Source organism: Plectrocnemia conspersa, unplaced genomic scaffold (genome assembly GCF_051122295.1).
Source record: "Plectrocnemia conspersa isolate PC_06_02 unplaced genomic scaffold, ASM5112229v1 ptg000007l, whole genome shotgun sequence".
NCBI lineage: Eukaryota > Metazoa > Arthropoda > Insecta > Trichoptera > Polycentropodidae > Plectrocnemia > Plectrocnemia conspersa.
Window position 1 is genome coordinate 2,659,209 of NW_028277171.1, and position 24,733 is coordinate 2,683,941.

At 27.5% G+C, this 24,733-nt stretch overlaps 1 protein-coding gene across 2 annotated transcripts in view; it reads right to left on the reverse strand.

Moving 5' to 3' along the window:
- LOC148233666 (muscle, skeletal receptor tyrosine protein kinase-like) overlaps window positions 1-21,338 on the reverse strand; it is a 67,521-nt gene extending 46,183 nt beyond the window's left edge. For both annotated transcript variants that reach the window (XM_088188998.1, XM_088188997.1), the window contains exon 1: window positions 21,100-21,338. The gene's annotated coding sequence lies outside the window, so the exon portion shown is untranslated. The remainder of the gene's footprint in view (window positions 1-21,099) is intronic.
- Window positions 21,339-24,733: the final 3,395 nt, after the last annotated feature.

Here is a 24,733-nt window from a genome sequence, read left to right on the forward strand (position 1 = left end):
AGTACTTAAACATCCTAATGATAAAGGCCGTACCTTTTTATATTCATTATTTGTAGAAACTGTCGTTCAATAATTAAAATTATCCTCAGGCTTATGTAAAATTCTTAGAATTTTTATTTTATTAATTTTGACTATCTATAATACTACTGTGTGTATAACGATTTTGCGCTTTTTAGGAACAAACACAAAATTACTTAATTTTAATATATAATAATCGATAATCGATACTTTTACCTTAATAAAATATTTTTATTGTTGATTATGTTTAAATTTATATAGTTTATTTTTAAGTGTAAAGTCAGAAAAAATTGTAAAATGCTACAAAAATGCGAAATTATCGTTATTGGCCGAAAAATAAGTCTAATATATATGAAATGGACTAACTGCCACAAAAACTACTTTTATCTTTTGAGGAGAGTAAAATATATTTATACAATTTATACAAGTGCAATATTGAAGGCGATTAGTGTTTTTAATCCTTTTAATTCACAAAGTACGAAAATAAACAAAGATTCCTTATTAACACTCTGAAAATATTGTATGATGATATAAGATTTATGAACGACTCTAGGAATTACGATAAATAAACTTTCTTAAACATCATCTAACGGTCAAAAAAAAATTAAGCATGCATGGTTTGATGACTTAAGAATGATAAATATAATGCATAAAGTCTTTTAACCGTTTGAACGCGTTAATCAAAAATAATATTTTATTGTTTTTTTTTTTTTGAAAAATGAAAATTTTATCTTGATACTGTGTTTAAATGTTCTGATTTATTAATTTTTATTCATTTAAAATGATATTTTATGTTTATTCACAAAAAAAAGTTTTTTCTTGAAAAGCATTTTTTTACTGATTTTTGCGTAAAGAGATAAAAAAATCAATTGGGCGACTTCAGTCGCTTTCCGCGTTCAAAGGGTTAAGCCTTGATAGTGTCTTAGATACAGCAAAAAATGTTACTAGGAAACTGCGAATCTAGAGAGCTAAATGATCTGGGGGTGCTTTTTATATTTTGGAATGAAAAGTATCCACCTTATCAACGAAACATTAAAGGCAGTGGATTATAAAACGATTAAAAATTATAAGCCGGTACGTCGCTGTTCAACTCAAATCAACTTAAAAGTTGAAAGTTGAAAATAGCACAGTTGCCTTAAACGTAGATTTGAGAGAAGTTCTTGAAACAGACATATATTATTTGTTTTATAGTGTACATAATATTTCTAGACTATTATTTTACTACTTTTAATTATTTAAAAAGTAGCTATCTTTTAAACCTATTCATAAATGATATACAATATTTAGATTTATCATTAAATAAGTTTCAAATCTAACGTTAAATAATATAAAATGTCTTCTCGAAATATTTAGTCAAGTTGTAAACTTATTTTTAAATGAATTGAAAATGTTAAGTAGTTTTTTATAGATTAAACTATTTTGTCTATTATTGAAAATCCCAAGTAATTTGAACCATTAATTAAAAAAAATATTTAAAAAAATCAGAACGAAGCAAAAATAATATTTAAAACCCAAAAAGTTGAGTGTCCGGTATTCGCACACTCGCTAGCTTCGGTACCTCACGATAGTGAGGTACCGACAGCTTTCTTTAAAAATACACTATAAACAATATTATTTCAAAGGTAGGTCTTGTAATGTATTTGATTTACAGATACAGTGCTCTACTTTAAGAGCGACGAAATATTGTTTATTATGTGCATTTGCAAACACAAACGTTGGAATAAATTCTGGTTCGCGTTAGCAAGATCTATAATATGTGTATAACCTAGCAACTAAAATTTTTATCAATATTTCATTATAATATAATATATACGTTTGTATATTGCACTGGTTACAACAGTCAAAACGGAGTCTACTTTAACGAGAGTATTAGCAATCGCTTTTCAGTATTACTTTTCTTATTCAAATATCTCTCTAAGTATTTCATTTGCTCTTTATGTGGACAACATTGTTGTTGCATACCAAAGAGAGATCGTGTTATTTAAATTTTAAACGTATTACACACATATTTAACCTGATTGTTTTTTTTATTATTATTTTCGCATAAAACTAGGCATGCATTATATTACGATAGCGACATAATGTGTATTTCCAGAAATCCTTTTAATTTTTTATTAATTTTATCGCGAAGAGTCGTTAAGATGGCTAAAGTTTTATGGCTTTAATAAAATAATGCAATACGGCCTTCGCTCGCTAATAAATATCTTCGCAATATAAAATACGAAATAGCTAGATTTAAGACTAAATGTTTGCGAGATTTTTAAATTGTGTAAAATCAGTGGACCCAAAAGCGTTTGTAACAATTTGCACTCGAAAATAAACTCCGCAATATTTCCGAGAAGCGTATGTAAGCGTGTAATTTAAAAGCTTAAACACCTCAAAGGATTACACGCTTTTAAGCATAGTGTTCCTTAGAACTCGAAGCTTTTTGTTTTAATATCATTTAAAATCACCTATCTGAGCATACAACAAAGTCACACCTGTCGATTAAATATATTTTACACAATTCAATTATGTTTCTGAATAACATAATTATATAAACAACAAAGAAATATAATTTGCAACTTGACTAATTTTAGGTACATACTTTGTTCCAAAAGTATTAAAGCAAAAAATGAGAAATATATTAGCTCCACTTTAATATTAGCTTTCAATATAATATTTGCAGCAAGAAGGTGTTTAAATACATAGTAATACGTTATTGCTATTAATGTATTTTGACATTTAGTTTTGTAAAAAAAAAGCTATTAATTTTCGAGACAAAGTGACGCGTCGAAAACAAAGGCGTACATATACATAACATATTTTCAATATTATACAATTTCATCAAAAGCGTAGCTTAAACATTTATTGTTGCCGATCCTGACAGCGCGCTTATTGGCCGTTAACCTCAATTTCATATGCTTAACAGTCACGCGTACAACTAAGCATCTAAATTTTTAATTCTACATTCTATAAAAATAAACATATGCACCTTCTAGGTTTCGCATAAATTAATCATACATATTAAAAATATATTGAAATCCCAGTACTGTTTAAATTGTAATATAATATAAGCTTTTCAAAAGCAGATATCAATATAATATCCAGCATATTTGAAACGTACTGTAGTTTGAACCTTACATTTCATTTTAACCTATCTATAAAAAAAAACATATTAAACTCAATCTAGAATCATTTTTATATCTCATCTTCAACTGTAATGATATCGTAAAGTTTACATTTATATAATTTAATCACCACTCCGATTTCATATTTTATTAAAATATAGCTTAAGCTTATCCAATGATAAGTATATCCAATGAAATGTAGAAAGCCTATGTAAAAGTGTTAATATAATATTATATCTCATCCTTTGAACAGCTATCTTTGATGTGTATCAAAGAAAATAATTTAATTTGGACTTTTAACAGTTCATGAGATATCGACAATCAAAAATCTATTTCTGGATCATCGTGTATAAGAAAATTCACTATGGGCTAACATATTAAACATCGATCATTATATACCATACAAATTTACGTATGTATATATTACAGTGAAATTCTATTTTGTAATTTCACTAACTAGGCCAATGAAAATATTAGTTAAAAATGTAATTATTATATAGTATTTCATTAAATGACCAAATTCAAGGTTTAGAATCTATGTGAAAAATAATAAAATCGTGGCATCGCAGTTTATATTGAATTTCAAAAACAAGCAAGACGTATATTTTGTGTTGTTCGAGAATAAAATTCTTGTATGTGTTGCGAAAGACCGTTGGCGTTCCATGTGGCAATTTGTAGTAAGTTATTTATAATGACTTACAATAAGTAATAATCGAATAAGGCACATCTAAACCGAATTTTGACTAATAGGAGAGCGCAAAAAACAATTATCACTTCCCAGAAGTCAAAAATTCCCGTCAAAAGCAATAAAATCGTGCCATCGCCGTCGCAGTGGGAACGCTCGTTACCAAGCGTTCCCACTGCGACGGCGCCGACACGATTTTATTGCTTTTGACGTGAATTTTTGCCTTCTGAGAAGTGATAATTGTTTTTGCGCTCTCCTATTAACCAAAATTCGGTTTGCATATACTTTAACTAATACTTTCATATTGGAATTCCGTAGTCATATTACTAAGAATAGCTATCATATTTTTACAACATAGTGTAATATTAAACTAAATAGATTTTGAAAATATATAAAAATAAAAAGTCATATTGGAATTTTTTTGCGACAATAATAAATTGCTGCGGGAGCTAATTTCGCATTTCAAAAATTTACTCTGAGAAGGAAGAATTGCTATTTTCGTCCAAGTGCAGACTAACTATTGAGCAATATGTGAGATGCGACATCTGTCTGCACTTTTTCTTTCGCTTATTTTCTCCTCAGAGATGAGTTAGTTTAGTTTATATTTTGGACTTAACCTAATGAGAATTCTAAAAATGAATTAATTAAGTTTGGATTTTAACAGAAAATGGACGTTTTTGCAACTTTCAAATTGAGTTCAACCATAGTATAGGGCAGTATATAATTTTACTAGCGTCAATCAATTAAATTATATTATCGCTAGTTAAAATATACATAAAGTAGAAAAAGATCTCTATTTTTTTTCAACCATATACATACATAATTCTGAATATTTATTATATGTTGATGACCTAAAAGTAATTCAGAGTATTCGTACAAATTCGAATTAGCTCTATTTACAGAAAGACATGGAGTCGCTGTGGAAGTATGATTTCACTGAAACACCAGTGAAAATATATCTTTACTAGTATTACACATTCACTGTAACATATGTATATACATACTAAAATATATGCTTCATCTATCATGCAAATATAAAATCTGATTTCTTTATAAATATTTTTTTATAATATAAATTTTAATCGAAACCACATAAGGTTATTAAAAAAAATAGTAATTTCCATAAAGCAATCAAAATGTAAATTTTTACTTCGTTATTCATAAGCATATAATAAAAATATGAAAATATTTGCTTCCGATAAATGACGTTCCTTTTCAGCATTGATTGAACTTTAACCTTGTTTAACCCTTTTATGGTTGAATATTATATAAATATGTAAAACTGCGCGATTTAATTTAATTTGATGTTAATCTTCGTTCTTAATTGAGATTAAAATACGCCAAATATTTATGAATGCGAGTATCCTAAAAACTTTCAACGAATAGCTTTACAAATGTTTCAGAATAACAAATTCCTTTTTGCCAGTGGTCTATTTAATTTAGTGTTTACCGAATATTAATAAAAGTTAAATGTTTATATTATGTGAAAAACATTAAGTATATATTTTAAAATATAGTGTTAATATATTGAAAATATTTTTCATTATTTGAATCGTCGATAATGTGACGTTATCGCTTTTTCCAAAGCTTTAGCGTTGACATAATATTTTGCTAAATAATTGACAAATCACCGATTTTACACAAAAAATATATTTTTGTATTGCAAGCATTCGAAATACAATATTAAAATAAGCAATCGGTTGCCACGTATTTATCTCACCTGGTGTACAGGTTCTAAGATAACGTTTGTGTTTAAAAAATATTTTCTTGCGAATATTCTCGTGATTTTTTTTTCTGAGAGAGAAATATAAGGAATTTTATTCTTTGGCGTTTGAAGCTATATCGTATTATTCGGTCCGTGAAAAAAATAAGAAATTAAATAACTACCTAACTTTCAATATATAATGAGCGAAAAAATCTCGTATATAAATCAAAATAATGATTGATATAATATTATGTGTATAAAAAAATATAAGCACGAATAACTTGGTTCAGTTACCTATTAATCGGACGTTGCTGTAAACACCAGAATTGTAGTTATTTTTAAATCATTCTAAAGTCTTATTATTAGCCTAATAATACTTATTTTAGTCATATAATTTTATAAATGCTTTATTTGCTTATAAAATTATTTATTATTTAACTAATTTTAGCCTTTAATAAAGGCAAAGAACAAAATAATATTTAATACAAATGTCTAATATTAGCTTTCTATTTATGTGATTCATGCTATTTCCAGTTTCTAGATTTAATATTATTTAAAGTATTTATTATATATTTTTAAATTAAAAATCACAGAAAATCTCTGCTTTATCCGTTTGTTTGTTACGTAAGTAAACGTTTAATTAAATATATGCGATCCTGTGACGTGCGGCGCCATTTGGAATCATTATCTTAACTCAACGGATGATAGTGTGTTGTTTGTTTATTTTGTCAGTAAAGTTAAGGGGTGGCATATGGCACAGCTCGTGTGGTGCCAAAGTAGGAAATGTGACATCCAAGAACTGTCAATCAATTATAACAGCATGGAAACTATAGGATGCTTAAGCGACATCTCATCGTTAAAAGAACAAAATCGAAAAGGGTTTGGAATAAATCGGAATATTGAACTAAAAATATCTATAGTTAAGTATCTGCACGATTTCTCAAGTAGGGATAATATATACGAAGATTTCATATATTAGATATAATCGTAACATAGAGGCACTGTGTACTTTTGAATATACGTACAACACCTCTGTTTCTATATTAATTTACTCAAGTACTTAATTATAATTCTGATTGTCAAATGAATGATTCAAAGACTAAAATTGCATTGTGCCTTAAGCCTTAAGAATACATTTGCTTTTAGTGTTGTTACATTTTTATTACACATATTAAAAAAATGGCAGGTACTTTGTGGGACACATCGCAATCTAGCATATATGCTTGAACCAGTTTTATCAGCATATTCGATAGCTCAGATTTTTCTCAACAATAAAACCCGCTCTTAGCTATTATCATCGTGTAATAAATGGCTTTGGAAATTAGTCGTTGCTGCTTTTACTACATTTTTTAATAAATTGAACTTTAAACTGCTAGAAAAATCAGTGCTTATATATGATAATAACTTACAATGCGTTTAAAAATTAAAAAAAAATTTAGCTCATTTTAATTTTGATTTTTGCTCCACCGAGTCTTAAATATTTACGACAGGACAAACATAACTTTGCTGATTCATGTTCTAGATCAAACCTCGGCATCCTTTTTTAGCTCGGGTCAAAAAAATTAAATGTGACTATTAAGTATATATGTAGACTAGTCGTAGTCTGTCACTCGGTAACCCGCGGGTTATAGGTTGCCAAGTCCTGCTCTAGATGATCCGGCAGATTCTGTGTCAACAGAGGACTTGCTCCCCTCAGATACTGTGCCACACTGCAGATGCATCATCGCGTTTTATTTTCTAATATGTAAAATAAAAACGTAACAACACTATAAGTAAATGTATTTTAAGGCTTAAAATGCGCACAATACAACATATGTGCTCGAAACATTCTTATGACAACTAGAGTTAATTTAAAAAAAAATACTAAATATGCTTAAATAAATCATTTCAATTCAGGACACTGCGTTACAAAAAGCAATGGCTTTATACAGATTTGTTATCTATTCGCGTGTCCATTTTTATAAATTGCTACGTTCCAGATTAATTAAAGTTCTATTTTTTAGCAATATGTTAAAAGGATGAAGAATGGTAACAGACGATTTTAAATAGCAGTTAAAAAATGTTGTAGATGTAGCAAATTAGTTTGTTAACTTTATAAGAAATTTACTAACTCAACTGGTACATTGTGACACCTACTCCCTTCTAATAAATTGCATTCTATTGTGTTTTTGACAGGCTACCATTCCATTCAATATGTAGCTTCTAAAACAATATACGGCAAATTATATAAGTCAACAGGAGGTTAAATCTCATACGAAAAATATTACGCAAACACTTTTTGTTGTTGGCAAACATTATTTAACGAATACATATAAATGCCTCAATTGTATGAAATTTTGTCATGCTCGTAATATTTCCGTAATAAATATGTTCAACATTTAATCATTAAAACGCCTATTACCATTGATTATAAAATACCGGTATTCAAGCAATAATAAATTTCAGAAATAATAGGATAACAATATGTATTCAGTATTCCTATACAAAAGCTCTACAATTATTTGAATGCCCATTATTACCTTACAATTTTTTTTTAATATACAAAGCTAGTTAAATAAACTCCTATATGTATATAATATATTATACTGCTGTAAACTTATCCAACAACAATAAAAATATACCTTTTATTAAATTTATTTTTATTTATCAAACATAAAAGTACGAACTGCCTATTGTACTTTTATTTAAAGGGTGAACCGTAACTAAATATCCGAGTTTCAGAAATGTTCAAACTTGCTTTAAATCTATATTGTAAATGACAACCTATGTAAAGTTGTCAACACTGGAAAGAAAATATTTTAAGTTAAATAATATATAAAATAGGGAAGCGTTGCTTTCGTATCTTCGCCAAACAACTCACAATTAACACAGCCACCTCTTGACGACAACTCAATTTACGTTGATACGTACAAATCTTGACGTAAGTTTACAAAACAATTCCATTGAACCTACTATATAATACTGTTCACCTTTGTGATATTTTGACGTTTTGTATTAAGACGTATTTCTATATATGGTATACCAAGCGTAATTAGATATCTAGGCATCTTCATGTCATTTGTGCTCTTGTACTTTCGCAAAATATTATTATAGTTTAAGTCCATACAAGACGTATCGTATAACGTGAATTTGAATCATGTTTATGAAAATAAAGTCACGAAGAAAAACATTATATGGAGAAATTCAAGAAATTCACTCATTGATAAATATATACAATCGAGTTTTGTTTGTGGTCGAACGACATTATGTCATTAATATCATGGTTTTGTTAAATAAATAAATAAAAATATAAACTTTCCTGAAATGCGAGATAATAATAGTAAAAAATCTTTGAAATATTATTGAGTATCATATAACATAAAGCATTTTTTTTAAATATCCTCTAAAACTTTAATATCTCGCAAAATTTGCTATATGAAATTTGATATACTCTTTAAATAAAGTTTGTTGATTATTACAAAAGCAATAATTTCGGTATTAAAACAAGGTACACATATTTACTTATTATGAATAGTATTAGTTTTCTTTAAATTATTGATATTATTTACCACGATTTATAAAATTAAAATCTGGCGTATATTATATATATATATATATATACAAATTGTTAAATTGGACAAATAAAAATTTCTTTGTGTCTGAAGAGGATGATCTAAATTATTATACGAGAGCCTTTAAGATACGGGACGCAATCGTGACTCTCTAAAATACTTCTTAGTCTAAGATTTTTTTTCATTAATAAATAAAAACGAGTGTACATGACGTGTACGTCCGTCGCTTTATCATTAATTAATGCGTATGTTTCCAGACCAATCAAATTTTTTTATTCATCTTTGGACACTCAACCATAAGCATCCAGTCGTGCAAGTAATTTTTTGAATTTATTATTGTAATTGCCTTAACAATTTTTGGCATAGGCAAACAATAACTGAACAACTGTTTATATTTGCTGTGTTTAACGAATTTTTTTGTGGAGCTCGAATAACAATTAAATGCGAAAATATTATTTTTATTAATAAATCTCTCCATTGTAAATGCGGTGTATTTTACATTCGTGGAATTTATTCAAAAAGAATATAAAAAACTTTTCGATAAAAAAAATGTACAGTCTAACTGGAAAATAAGTCACAAATACCTATAAATCTCGAGATTCATAAATATAATCCCGAAATTTTATTAATTGATACTAGCTTGTATATAATTATCGAAGAAACGCATAGAAAAGCACCGTATATTATTGAATAATTATATAGTTTGTATTGTAATTTATAACAAACAATGCAAGCGTCATGGTACACGTTGGAAAACTATCACACCAGAACATCAATAATGCATCGCTCATAGAATTTCGCCATTACTGAAATCTTTGAAACTATTGGCAACATGTTTTAAAGCAAATGATTAAAATCAATTCATTGACTAAACTAAGAATATTATATTTCTAAAAATCACTATAAGAAAATTTGTGGCAATTCGTGAATTCGTACAAAAATACTTTTTAATTTTATTTAGTCTTTATAACATGTCGGAGCCATTTCTAATTTGTAAATTAATCAAAATTTACTGTAAAAAATGGCAGAAGTTATAAAAAATTTAAAACCTTTAAAATTAGCAGTCAAAACACTTCATTTCAACTTGTGCTCTGCTGATGCGATTCTAAAATTAACGATCCAGAAATTGACTTATATAAAATCTGCATTAAGCAAAGACATTTAAATTGCTTTTAAAATTCATATAAAATCGAAGATAAATATATTTAACTAATAAACTGAAATATTTATTAAATTCCAATTCATTCAATGGTAATAATTATCATATATAAAAATTTTAAAGCTACTAAAAACGCCATCTATTTGATTAAATGGCAATGAAAAGCACACGATGCAATACTAATTTTATAAATGCAATTAAATAAATATGTATTATAAGTGAAAATATATTTTCACCGGCATTTCAGTGAAATCATATCGGAATACATTTGTACTGGTTGATATATAATTTTAAAATATAATTTCCCTGACAGGTGTTAGTGAAATTATATACTACTCCAAATTATCATTTACATGTGTGAAACGTCCATTTGCGGTCTTCAATTGACATTTGTGAAAGCCATTTATTAAATCCTGTATGAATCAATAATACATAATTTGAACTTTCATTAGGTTAGGTTTGGGTTTGAACAGCAAATGGACGTTTCGCAACTTTAAAATTAAGTTAGGGCTACACAACATATGTTTTTGAGGGCAAAATGGCTTAAACGTACGTGTAACAATACAGTTTCACTGATATTGATCAGTGAAATTATAATATAAATCAATTGCGCAATACATTTTCACTGTCCTAGTTAATGAAATTATATTTCATCTTAAATTTACATTCACTGTAACATATACATATTTTTTTATTATTAAATCTTTCGTTGTAACCTGACATGTGTAAGCCCAATACGTTATAACGGGGTAAATCTGTGCCAATATATAATGAATAACTACAAAAGTAAGTATTGACTACCAGGCTGAAAGTCTGGGAATCAGTGACATCTATTATAATAATTATAAATTAGTATCTGTAATATAATTTATAATCAATAGATACCACTGCAGCTGGGGCCGTTTTTTTATAATAGCACATTTTTTTATAAATAAAAATTCGAGTGCCCCTTCCGGGGCTCGAACCCGCAACCTCAGAGTTACTAGTCTGATGAGTTAAAGATAAATTTATGTATATTCCACCTACGCTATTCCGTCTTTATTTATAAATGTATATATACATATATAAAAATACGATTTGTAATCCCTAAATCCTAAGATTAGATTCCCTATAAAAACACAATTTTTTTTCTGGGATTAATCAATTAAAATTATTTATAACAAAATACAAGAATATGTAATGATGAGTATGATAAAAACTAATTAAAAAAATGTATAAATTATAAATTATCTATTTATAAATAATATATATATATATTACTTCAAAAATCCCTTATTTATTTTTTAACTAGCTAAAACGTTAAAGTTAAAAAAATATATTATCAGGACAGCTATTCCTTTAAAAAATTTGCATCATTACATGTATATTCTTGAAATATTACCGTCGAAAATTTTTATATATTTTTCATTTACATAAAAATATATGTGTATTGTATTTTTTATTTATTTATTTAAGTATAACCCATTTCAAACATGTTTTGCGAACATATTCCAGATACTACACAGAGGAAATATATGTTTTTGTTATTTAAATCGACAATTCGTAACGTATATGTATATCTACGTATATACTCTATCTATACATTTACGTACGTAGCTATGGGATTATCGAATTTCCATCATAAATCTCATTCAAGATATCGTCACGATAACAATTTTGTTACTTTGCTCCATTTCTAAACGTATTTTTTATTATTATGTTAAAAGATTTCGACAAGTGGGTTTACCCTAAAGATAATCTACGTCTTTTTTGATTTAAATGCATAAATTCCGATATTTGATTCATGTAGCAAAATCAATTTTTAACATCATGCAATTAAAAAAATGCGGGTTTGGGTTAAATTTATTCCTAACTTTTGAGCAATGGTAATTTTGAAACGAGATGGCGCAGCAGACTGAACAACGAAGCATAGATATTTCCACAGTGAATTTTTCAGAAAAGTTTTATCGTATAATTATATGTATGTAGATTGAAATTTTCAGCTAGTGAAATGAAACCATTTATATAAATATACCAAAAACGACAATAAGTAACGATTCATTGTGCCAAGTAATAATAAATTATCAAAATGTCTTACACTTTAATAATGAATTATATTATTTTTGAGCAATGTACGTGATATATAATGGTAAACAACATAATTAATAATATTTCAATAATGTTTCGTTTTATAAAGCTTCAACATTATAATTATTTGTTATTTCACAGAAAAAAATATCTAGCTGTAACACAAAAAAAAAACATTGTGTTCGTGTGGATATAATTTGATTTTTGCTGTGAATATTAAAGAAATAATTGAGATTCGTCTCGCTAACCGACTTTTTATTGCAAAAAATATTTGAAACGCATTGAAAAAAGTACTTTCTATAGATATGTAAAACATTTACTATCTAACAATGGATACCAGCCATGGTAAAGAAGGCGTTTTTTTTACTATTTCGTTTTACAACAGTCGTTTATTCAATTTGTCAATTGAAGTCAACACTAGACGTCATAATTGCACTCAGTTTATTCATATCAGTTCGCATACCCAAGTCCTTGTTAAATTATTTATTATATATACATATTTTTCTTTTTTGATAAGTCAAAAACAATATTTTATAAATGCAAACGTGATAAAAATAAATTATTCATTAATTTAATGTCAGCACCTCGTAGCTAATATTAAATAAATCAATGTACAATGCCAGTGTTTTAAGGACATGGATGGCGACAGCCATAGGCTAGTGCGCACGTCATGCCATCAGAAGAGGACGCAATCGCGATCGAAAACTGAAACTTCTCATTAATAGCTTAATTGTCAACAGCACATTTCAGTAGTTTAAAAAAATGCGAGTATCCCAACGCTTGTAAAGAAAGGACTAGAATAATACAACAACAGATAATAATCAAATCTTCTAATATAAAAGTATCTCAAGAACATATTTTAAACTTTTTCGATTAAAAGGTATTATCTGGTTGTTCGATAATTCTAAATTATAGATTCCAAATCAAGAACCCGGATAATTGACGGATCATCAAAGTGAAACACGTTTTTTATAACAAAGCATATTGGATAATTTTTCGCATGCGTCTACGTGTAGAGAGAACCTCCACTAGCTCTCAAAAATAGAACTTTATCTATGCAAAACGTTCCCTGCGAGATGTTAGGAATAATCTGGTGGCGAATGAGATAAAAAAATTACACCATATGGTATTTTTCGACAATTTTTTTTATTTGAGCGATTTAAATAGAGGTGAATATTTCATGCATTTATTGACAACGATTATATGACATAACATTTACGCCATATTATGAAATCTGTCAAAAAAAAACAAGATCTGGACTTATTAGAGCAAAGTTATTACTATTACTCAACATTTCAGAATAAATAAAATTTTGAATGTGAACTGAAAAGCAAACTGACTTAAAATAAAATCAAACTACTTGCTATCCCTTTTGTAATGCATTAGACTAACGGAAGATTAACAATTAAAAATATGACTTGTTTGAGTCACAAAACAGGCAAAAAGGTTTACTTCTTTTTTATTTATTATAAAGCATACTACTATGACACATTTACCAAATGCCCCTATTGAAAATAGTTATTAATTATACCATATATTTAAGCATGCACTCATATAATATAATATACATACATTTTTAATACAAATACACAGGAAATATTACGTAAAAAATAATTTTAAAATTTAATAAATATAAACACTTAAAAGATATGTGCACTATTCTGCATAAATTGTTTAACCTCCCCGTAGCTATCGCCGAAAACATCTCGTTGAAAAACTGAATGGCGCATAGCTTTCTAAGTAAAGAAAAAAGGGATGCAATCGCGCCTCTTAGCAACTTTAACAAATATTGAATTGCAAACACTATGTTGATAATACAATGCTCTTAGCAAAAAGGCACTAGGTTATAACCACAGATACGACCTGTTCTCCCTTTTGCAATGGTATCTAAAAATACACTGAATTCAGACAATAGAGAGATAACTAACGTGTCGTAAAGAATGCGAATCGTTTAAAATCGGTAAAGTGACACGCGCTTCGCATAACAAAGCCGAGCATCTCCGGCTCTTCATCGCAAATTTTGACAATGTGCGTAATAAACCTCTATCTCTACTCCAACGTCTGCTTTTTGCCTTAGCTATAAGAGAATTCCGCTGGAGAAGAAGTTATTGAAACAATAAGTCTAGAAAAACAACATCTTTGACTGAATATTGTTTTTCACCCACTGCTGCTGGATTCCTCCTAAGTTTATATACCAAGGGCCAGTCAATTTATTTCAATAAAATATATTCCTATATTACTCATAATTTTTTGTCAGTTTTTTTTAAAGAACTTTATGAGAATGGATTGTGAAATATTTTTTTTTAAATAGAATTATGTGACTAATGAGTGTGATAATTATGTGATTAAGATATGCTTTATTTATATATTTTTATTTTAATTAATAAATATTTTATATTTATTTTAGAATATCGCAATATTATTTATTTCTGATAGATTTATCTCACGTTTATTTATATATTTTTACTCTAGTTATACGTTCATTAAATTTAAAAAATACATAAATAATGATAACACTACTTAGGTTAATCACCTATAATAGTTCTTAGCCATAAATTCAACAAATAAAATTTTCGGATCAAAAATTGATATCAATGCAAGAGCTGACAATATATTTTCAATTTAATAAATGAAAAGAATAAATGTATTTATTCTTTTCATTGTTGAAAAAACTTGTCGCCGGTATGGTAAAAATTAATTTTATTCAATTTAATGCGATTTATAGATTTTAAATGAAATTCTGGTGGCGAATATATATAAATAAGTTCACTTTTCAAACTTATAAAATTAAAAAAAATCCATACGAGCGTTGAAGTGATATAAAAAGCGGTTCTGGAATTTTTTTTCATATTCCTTAAATTTAGAATCGGGATGTAAAGTGTACACGAGAGATTTCACTCCTACCCGGCTATTGGTATGGGAAGCTGGCAGCTCCCACTGCGAGATATGAAGCCTGAAAGGTCGGAGAAATAGACAGATTCAAAATGTCAACCGCACGAACAGTTGATGACGGGCAACTGTAAACACGAGCACGAGTAACGACTGAAGTTCTAGTGCTCATGCGCAACCAATTCAATTTCCGATAAGCAATTCACGGCGCATGCGACTGCGCAAGACCAGCCAGCCCACCCGCGCTGCAGTCGGCTTTAGCCGCTCCCTCGGTATAGTTGTCTAAATTAAAAAAACGAATAAATTATAAAATTATTTAATTTTTAGAATCGTTTTACAGTCCCAAAGAATGCGCCGCATCTACCGCACGCCACTGATATATATCTTGTCATTGTGGCAAACAAACGTATAAAATTGTTGGACAGTTTGCTCAGTAAAATAATATTTTTCTTACTATACGAGCAATACAAGAGTGAGATTATTTATTAGTACTGATTCTTTTCACTGAAGTATTGAATATAAACAATAAATATTGAATATGATTTAAAATAGTTATATAAATAAATAAAAAATATATTTTAAGCATGGAAAATCATATCATACGAATGAAAATATTAAATGTTGGCACATATTATATAAACTCCTAGTTTGCAGTTTTATAATTGGATTGAACTTTGGAAATGTAAAAATGAAAGTCTCGTGTTTTATTACTTTGTATTTACCATTCAGTCTGCACTTTGGTAAACTAAATAAATATAAACTATAATCTTTTGTATAAACCATTTTTTTCAATGCGATATTAATGATTTTATAAACTCATTTCCTAACCTAAAAACTCGTTTTTATTAAGCAAAAAAATAAACCAATCAAACCCAACATAAATAATTAAATTTAACACTTTATATTATATTAACCGCCCAAAGCGGAGCACGATTTGAATCACTGAAGTTTTTTGCGCTATGAAAGATCACTTCGTAACCGTGTTAATCTTGATTGCGGTTAACGAATGTTTATTGATCGTTTATTTTTGTCGATTGATTGAAAGGCGCGCCAATAAAAACTGCTCAATTTTTGCAAAAATAAAAATATTTCTGGCACCGCTTTCCGGTCGTAATGAAATCAAACAAAGTATTTTTCCAGACTTTCTCGCTTATTCAATGTCAATAATATACGAATGTTCAATCAGTCGTTGTTTATTGGTGTACGTGTTTCACAATGCATACGAGGCCTGTTATAAATAAAGCAAATCTACATATAGATACTAAACTTATCGTTCGAAATGGAAAACAGAAACGCATCAATAGTAAACGTTTATCGATGTTATCTGAGTTCTATCACAAAGGTCACACAAACCGTATGTTGATTTGGTATTACTAATCCGAATAAGTCACAAATTACCAAAAAAATGTTATCTTATACGTATCGGTAGGAAATCTCATTGAAAAGTCAATGAGCGTATATTCCAATTAATAATCCAGGGAATAGATTTACTATATAGATTGAAGTTCAAATTCTATGCTTAATAAATTTTCTGTATGCTTATGCATATTACATTGTTTGTATACTAACAATTAAGGCTTATTAGTTACAAAAATATTAAATCGCAGTTGATTTCAGTGATCAAGTTAGCGTCGTTAATGATGGAGTAGGATTAGAATTATGGCAGTTAAAAACTACTGTGGCTTCTTTGATAGATTAAAATATATTTTACGTAATTTAATAATGTTTTTTTTTTCATAAAATATTAATTTCAAATATTTTGTAGCACTTTGTGATATTTAATTACATTATTATATAATTAAAGTACATTATTATTTAATTAAAATTCAGAAAATAATAATTAACCAGGATCGTTCCTCTTAATAATCAAGTATTATAAAAATTACATTACTTTATAGATAATTTATTTTTTTAATTTTAGAGAAACATTGTAAATACATTCGTTTAACGTATCCTCCAAATATTATAAATGGACTAAGAAAGCGTAGTCCATTAGATTGCTAATCCAAAGTCGTAGGCTCGATACCCACAGCAGATTTTATTTATTAAATTTAATTATATTATGCCTATCCGAGTTGAGTGTAAATTTTTGTATTTAATTAGTTTATTGTGAATCTTCTGTTGCAACACTAACCCAATGCGTTACAACGGGGTGAATACACCAAAAAAAAAAACTACACTCAAAATTAAAATCCGTAACTCAGTGACATATTATTACATCTTACAATTAATATATGTTCATAACAATATTTATCAGTTAGATTAGGAATATCTAGAAAAACTTAATCTGAAATTATTTAATAATTAATAATTACGATCCTCCCTAGTGAAAACACTAGGGTAATATAGGCTTTTGTGCTAGCATATAGAATTTGAAAACTACAAAAGTTTTAGTTTGGTGTTATCACAATGTCTATTTATATCACCGTTGTAACAAATTTACAGTAAAGCATAGAGTTTTTAACTTTTTTATTGAAAATATAATAACGTAAAGATGTAATTAATCTTAAAGAAGAAAAATACCCATACTCTAGTCTTAATTAAGTAACAAAATCTAATTTACGCATAATAATTATTTGTGCTATTAAATAATAAAACTAAAAAATTTAGCAATAAATAAATATAAAACCTACTATAGCATATTATTTTATATAAATATATTTCAAAAACTACTCTAAATATATATATATATATATATATATATATATATATATATATATATATATATATATATATATATATATATATATATATATATATATATATATATATATATATATATATATATATATATATATATATATATATATATTGTATATTAAATTAAAAAGAAAAAATATATTTATATTACAATATTATATACTCAATAACATTGCTTAAAAAAAATTTTTTTTTTTTAAACATAAATTAGATTCTTACTGTATATTGAAGAAAAATTATATTTTAAATAATGTAAATATACAGAAACTTTATATTAGTTTCAAATAATCAAATATATATTTATTTTAATTAGTCAAAAACATCTTAAACATTTGAGGATGGTCTTATAAATAATTAAACTTTAAATGAGATGCCTTGCGCACTTTAATTAAGCATACACTTTACTAATAATTATATATAAATGTCAAATTACAAATTGAAATCAAACAACAATATATGATGTTATATTATGTAATTATTTTATTGTGGGAGCTGGGTATGTCGTACAACCTTGAAACGTTCTAAATAATTGTGGTTGCTTCGCAATGGCCACAAATATCACGAATTAAAAAATTTTGTAATGAGAAACAACGTTTTTTATTTCGACGCCCATTTTGAGGAACACAATACATTGTCTATGTTCAAGTGGTGCAGAAGGTTATAGAAGTTTTTGACGCATTTAACATTAAATACGTAAATAATTCATTTACAAAAAGTAAAGCAAAAATTGAAGGGGATCATACCTAATTTCCAATGAGCGAGCACTCATATTTTTTCTTTTGAATTATAACCACTAACTAATTCATTATATTATTGAAAATGTATTAAAATATTAAAAATATTTTATAAAAAATAAATATTATAATTACAAATTAACTCTCTAGAGATATCGTCATAATAGAACACAAATATGATTCACCAAAAACACCTATAACCATTCGTACCATTAAACAATGTATTGTACTCTTCGAAACTAGCGTTGAAACAAAATGCATTATTTCACTCAACAAATAGTTCTTATTCATGATATTTAGTGGCCAACAGGAAGCAACCGCAATGGTTTCGCTTAAAAATAATCACCCAGGATAAATAATCATTCTTTAAAATTTAATTATTTTAAAAAAGCATTTATCGAGAGCCGTATTCTAAAAAAGCATTTTATCGAGAGCCATAGTGCATATTATAAAGTTAGTTCCTGATCTTTGTGGCAAAGTTTAATCTCATCATTGTTGGCAATCCTTCAATATAATTATTAAAGTGCATTTGGATATTTTGCGACTTTTGTCGTAATACATGAATTAAATGATCTGTCAATATACTTAATGTTGCACAGTATTAAGCAACTAAAGCAGCAATATCACAGCTATCTGAATGATATACCAGTGGCAGGGCTCTAATTCCAATTTAAATTTTAGTGTGTTTCAACTTACAGTGTGTCTGAGAGATCAGAATTAATGAATATTATATAATTATAATTCTAATCGATCTGATTTTCCTAGATTTTCCTAATCTCACTGATTAATATTGTGCATAGAATATGAATATTAATTGTAGTTGCGAACTTTAGAGTGCTCTAGAGAGTCGCGAATGCGCCTCTTATAAGCTACTTTCTCAACGAGCTTGCGATAGTTGTGAGGAGCTGGAACATTTATGTTGAATAGCGCTTATCTATTTTAGATGTAGAATGTTAAATAAAACCTGCCATTGGAAATATTTTTTCAAATAATGATTGTCAGATTTGTAATAAAAAATAAAAATAATGTAATGGTTTATTAATAATAAAATAGATGTCCCTGATTTACAGATTTTTTGTTCAGTCTGGTGTCTCACCACTTACATAGTACTTTTTGAGTGTATCAAGCGCTTATGAATATCAGGTATATATTTTTTTTACTAACCTACACCTGCATTTATTTTAGTTTAAATCGTATATATTTATAAATAACAATAAAAAAGTTAATAGTGATTAATAAAAATTGATTCCAATCCCTAGATTTGAATTATGAATTTTAAAATGATAAAAAGTTGATGTTATTACACGTTAATATCAGGCGCGTACGGTGAGATGCGTTCTTTTTCGCGTATTAAGTGACGAGAGTGAGTGAGAAGAAGTGGGCGTGCGGAACGCATGTAACGCACACCCTTATCTCTCACTCACTCTCGCCACTTAACACGCGAGCGAAAGGGAATGTATCTTACCATACGCAGCTGATGTTTACCCCGTTGTAAAGTATTAGGCTCAGGCCTGTAATGTTGCAATGAAACATATACTCTTTATATTCTTTTTACAAATCATATGACAAATATATAATTAGCTTAACTAATCCTAGATTCATAATTATTTTTTACGATAAAATATTATTAGAATATTAGATTTTATTTTAATTAAATTTACAAATATAATTTTTTTAGTTTGAATTCAATATTAAATATTTAGCTACGATTTGGTATCAAACAATAGTTTTATAAATAATAAAAATAAATAAATAATAAATTAGCTTTAAAATGTTCAAGTCCAACAAAAAATGTCGTTAAAAATAATATAACGGATAAAAACAAAAGAAAATAAATAAATAATATTTATATGAATTTCTATGTATTATATTTAATTATTATTTATTATAAAAATGTAAATGAAACAATATTTTTTTGAATTTTATATCGAAACAAAAGAGTTTTTTTTGCGAAAATTTTAAAAGCAGGGAAGAAAAAAAAATTCAACGTCTAATTTTACATATACATCTAGTTAACTAATCCGTGAGTCAAAAATTTTGTTGTAATGTATAATTTGTCACGCAATAATGTACATATTAATATGTAATATAACATTTTTGCCATAATTGACATAGTTGAATTAATTGCGACACTATATAACGGAGCGTAACCCTTAGAAATAACAATATATAGCATCTAGAGCCTCTGATATGAGAGTGTTAATAAATAGCTTGTTATTTTGCTAAATATATAGAGATATATAACATGCCCTTAAGCTAAACCCAAATTACCGTAAAATAAATCTATCGACTAAACATTAAATATATATATTTAATCGTTGAACAAATTATATTTACATCCTTGTTTTCATGCATTCATAAATTATTATACAAAAAAGGAGTAATAGTAATATTAAATTGGTATCATAATAATCGCGTTTATGATCTCAATTATTTTATTTCTAGAATTAACCATAAAAATATCTATATTATAAGTCTTACCTGTTAATGTTTTAAAAGTTTCTATCTTCAACAACAACACGCACAATTTTAAACGTTAAGTTTTCCATCCCGTAAATAAAATAGAAAACACACTTTCTAATCACTTTAAGCACAAGTTTATAACGGACACTACTTAATTAAATTATTAATCCCGACGAATTGATGAATCGTAATAGTAAATGAGGTTACTAATGAGCGGCGAGCGCACTACCGCGCAGCTCCGCGTCAAATTCGTGACTGAGGCGAAATCTCGAGCGAAGCGAAACGTCGAGAGAAGGTTCATCCCTTGGAATTCACACAGATTTTCGTAAAACCGGGGAAATTCTCATGAATGACTCGGCCTTTTTTAATACTCGAGATGAGTATTATGATGTAATTTTGTAAAGGAAGTTGCGTATTGTTTACGCACTACGACGCGTTGTTATTGACGTTCGTTGATCAACACGTAATAATAACTACAATACAATTATGATTGTGATTAAAATTCAGAAACGGAATATCTTGACAATTTTGGGGTAAACTTGACATAAACAGACACCGTTATATATTTAAATATCTTCACTATGTAATATAAATTTCGTTTCATCCTAGTCAGCATTACAGTCATAATCCAATTCGCTAAACAAGGGCAAATATATTGACAATTATAATGTACATATATTTTAGGTCGTTTCATATGAAGTGACTGTCACACATGGTCTCACATGCCAACGATATAATAATGAACAGGGCCGCCAAGAGCGAGCCCAAACCCTGGAAAAACCATGATTCTGGAGGCATTTTATATATTTTAACATCGTAATAAAATTATTTGATAAGATAATAATAGGTACGAGTTAACCCTTTCTATGCTACAAATAAATATAAAAATTAGCCACCGTTACGATATATTTTCAGAAATCGTAATTTATGCGAAATATTTTAATTAGGTATTAAAAATTATTAAAAATACCTAATGATAATTAGTGTGCTGTTCAAAAAAAAATATTCTTGTATGTGTTGCGTTAAGCCGTTGGCGTTCCATATGACAATATGTAGTAAGTTTTTCATAACGACTTACAATAAGTAAGAATCGAATGAACCATATCTAAACAATTTTTTTCCCTACAAGAGAGCGCAAAAAAATTATCTCTTCTCAGAAGTCAAAAATTCACGTCAAAAGCAATAAAATCGTGCCATCGCCGTTGCAGTCGGAACACTCGTTACCGATATTTTAACCAATATGTACTAAAATTTTCATAACGACTTACAATAAATGAGAATCGAATGAGGCACATCTAAACCGAATTTTGACTAATAGGAAAGCGCAAAAAACGTAGTTTGTATAAATATAAATAAAATAAAATCAGTCACCATTGCTTCGGCACCTGCTAAGTTATTTAATATATCTACAAATACTGTAGAGCAAAAACACAGGTTTCATCCACGTCATTCCACGGCTACAAAGCCGGTAACAAAATTCCCTGATTTCAAAATCCATGTCGATATAATCTATACAAACTTTTTTATTCTTAGCTTTTTTGAGCTACTTAAGTCACCACCGTCAGTATGTGAGCTATAGTAATCGTCGCTGCGATGAATATTTCACTAGAACCATTGAAAATTTATCGCCGGTAATTCACCGCCAGCAATTAATTACTAGGAGTCTACCGCTACGTCAATTAATCGCAAAAAGTATTTATATACAACGCATACAAATGATTACTAGCATATTTTACCGTCATAAAAAGTTATTTTTTATTTAAGTTTCTTCCTTAAACTAAGATAAGCATATTTTAGGAACTATAAGAGAATAAATAGGGGTATTGAAATATATAATTTAATTTGTTGATTATATATTTTATTAGTTACATATATCGCAAAAACAGTAAAAAAATCTATTATTTAAACAATAATTAGGTATTAAATAATTAAATATATACAATACAACAATATATTGATTTTAAACTAAACCAATTAGTACGCTGAAAAAAATAAGAATAAATGTTTATGCAATCTTCATAAGCAGTCACGTTGCAAAAACACCATTAAACAGTTACTAGTGTCTATTGTGAATCTTAAACTCGAGCCCCAAATTTCCGATCCGTAATAATAACAAGCCCTTAGTTCTTAAAATATCGCTTATGTATTTCTAGGAGATTTATGTCTAACATAGGTTTTTAGCTTCACTTTATTCTAAAAATAACACTTTTTTTATTAAAAATAACCATCAATAATTTATATATTATATATAAATGATATGTTTTGCTTTGCAAAAAAATATGCTAACGATCATTTGTAGGCTAAAAATTGTTTAGGCGATCAATTAAGGTGGCGTTAAACTGCTAGTGATTCATTGCTGGCGGTGAATTGCGGGCGATACAATTTCCGGGCCCGATTTTGCTCATTCAAGAGTGCCACAGAGATCCAATCTGGGTTCTCTACTCTTTTTTTGCTTTTTATCAACGATATACAAGCGGCAAGTTGTGTATTTGTGGAAATTAGTATTCAACCTCTTTCAGTGGTTGATACAATACTTATAACATATTAGCAATAAATTCGGCTATTGAAAATGTAGCAAATAAAATCGACAAAAACATATACATATATGTATAATAGCAAAAAAAGCTTCATGTAAATATTTTAATATAAAATATAAATATTTATTACATTTTTTTATATTAGTAAATGATTATTATATTATTATTACGACTGAAGAATGGTTAAGTTGATTTGAGCCCTGAGGGGCCTAGTCAAAATTTAATAAAAAATAAATACAAATGCTTTGATTGGAATGTATTATTATATAAAATTATTATCATTAAAAAGCCTTAAAATAATGTTTATAAAATAATATTGTCAATGTTCATTTGCCCTCGATTTACCCTTTGTATGTAATACAAAAATACTGTGACTAATGCACAGTTTCTTGAAATTGTATATCTTACATTTAAACATTACAAGCAATTATTATTATAACAATAAATAATAAGGAGAATCCAATTGAGAGAAAAAGATAAACAATTTCATTGCGATTGTTAAAATGAATAAGAGATAACACAAAAAAAAACTAGGTTATCGTAATTCATTATTTTTTTTAATACTATTATTAATTGTGAAATATTTTTTCTTGTTCATCCTACACATAATTGTATCATTCTTCAGGGCTTAAAAAATAACATTTTGTATTTGTCGAAACCAGATTGTCAGAACGACCGGATACTCAATTTACATGTCCATAAATTTTAATTCAATTTCATATTTTTTGCTTTGTCAATATATCATCCGTAGAAATACAAAAAAAATCAGGGATTTCAAATGGCTCTTTATATTCGTGAAAACATTAATCTTTTAACTCAATTAAAATTATGTAGACTTAAAAAAACATATTTTTTTAATAATAAAAAATCTTTCTGAATGCTTAACTACAAATTGGATTATTTTATATTTAATGTATATAAATTAATAGCTAAAATTTGCAATATATTATATTAACATACATATTCATATGACTTACTTTAACTCATTTTTAATTATTCAAAGAATAGTTCAAAATATTTATGATGAAAATAATTGCATATGAGAGATAAATAAATATTAACCTTAAATAATACCCATATTAAAAAAATTAGTTTTATCCTATTTTGTGACGTTT